This window comes from Protopterus annectens, chromosome 3.part1 (assembly GCF_019279795.1).
Source record: "Protopterus annectens isolate FY-2018-M chromosome 3.part1, PAN1.0, whole genome shotgun sequence".
NCBI classification, from domain to species: Eukaryota; Metazoa; Chordata; order Ceratodontiformes; family Protopteridae; genus Protopterus; species Protopterus annectens.
Genome location: NC_056732.1, coordinates 1,612,369,109 through 1,612,371,157, shown reverse-complemented (window position 1 = coordinate 1,612,371,157; position 2,049 = coordinate 1,612,369,109).

The window sequence follows — 2,049 nt, the reverse complement described above, 5'->3', positions numbered from 1 at the left end:
TGTTCTGCCCAGCACCAAAAAAGACAGCTCTAGCAAGGGTAAACCCAAGGACCCTGCCCACCATAGACAAAGTGATTTCCCACTAAGCCATGACAGATACAAAGATTTGATGCTTTCAGAAACATATCATCCAGTCCAGTCATGCAACAGTACAGAGAATATATACCAACGTCTAGATGTATGTGTGTACCTGTATTAATATCTAAACAGATACAACATATCTAGATATGTAGATAGTATATATATATATATATATATATATATATATATATATATACATATATATATCTAAAACTATATGCATATCTATCAATATATATGCACATAAATACATGCATGTGCCTAAATCGACACATATATGTGTCTACACCTATATGTCTACATGTACACAAGCACGTTACATATGTGTACATAGATATATATCTATGTAGGTGTATACAGACATGGTTATACATATTTTAGCAGATATATTAATCTATATATGTATATATGGCCATACATCTGTAGATAGCAATGGCAGATTAACAAATACACATGTCCACACGCACTGTTAATGGGGTTGAGAGGCCCCACACACACTATACATCGTGTACAAATAGGTACCCCCCACAGTCAAACACGTGGCTGGCCTTGATGTCACATGTATGGGTATGGCTTTGCACCCCAGCCTCTCGGCTAATTTACATCTGTTGTCCCTGTATGGTTGACATTGTGATATATAGTAAGGCCACCATAAAAGGAATAAGCAAAACCCTCTCTACATTACCCCTCACTATCTGAGTTACACACACACACACACACACACACACACACACACACACACACACACACTCACACTCCCATGAACCCCTACCTAACTTGTTTATTACACAACAGCACTATGCAGTTATAGTACACGCCACGGACATTACTGAAGTACTTCTTCCCCAAAGGTGTATTTCACATTGATTGACATCAGCAGGATTACCACAGAGGGTCATTTCAACTGTATTGCGAGTGACTAGCCTAAAATGCATTGCTCCCTACTCAGACAGTGAGACACATACAAAACATCCACAACCGACATGTGTGGGCATTGAACCCCTGACCAAGGCCTATATCACACTTCAGCATAGAGCAGTTATAGGTCGTATCACAGCGATTACTATAGACATTGTTTCACAAAGTTGTATTTCACAATGAATGATGTCAGTGGGATTGCAAAAGTAGGGCATTTGAAATGTATTGTGAGTGAGTAGCCTATGATGCATTCCTCCATACATAGACATTGGAACACACACAAAACATCCAGAACTTCCATGGGTGGAGAAGGAACCCTACCACAGTTCTAAATCAAACTAGAGCAGTACGCAGTTACAGGACATGCTACAGAGATTACTGGGCTATGATTTCCCCAGAGGTGTATTTCTAGGTGAGTGACATCAGCAGCCTTGCCACAGCTGAGTATATGTATTGTACGGGGTGTGAGTGGGCTAAAAAGCATTCGCTCTACTCAGTCAGACACACACACACGCACATAGTTACCAGGTCTGGGGTTAGAACACCTACCTAACTGCTTTATCATACTACAGCAGTATGTGGTTACAGGACACGCTACAGAGATTACTGGGCTATGATTTCCCCAGAGGTGTATTTCTAGGTGAGTGACATCAGCAGTCTTGCCAAAGTTGAGTATATGTATTGTACGGGGTGTGGTGGGCTAAAAAGCATTGCTCTCTACTCAGTCAGACACACAGTTGCCAGGTCTGGGGTTAGAACACCTACCTAACTACTTTATCACACTACAGCAGTACACAGTTACAGGGATGTGCTACAGAGATTACTGGGCTATTGTTATCCCAGAGGTGTATTTCTAGGTGAGTGATATCAGCAGCCTTGCCAAAGTTGTGTATATGAACTGTATGGAGTGTGAGTAGTCTACAAAGCATTTCTCTCTACACAGTCAGAGACCAAGAGACACACACACAAACACACCTTCACACAGTTGCCATGTCTGGGGTTAGGACTACTACCTAACTAGTTTATCTGTACAGCAGTACACAGTTATGG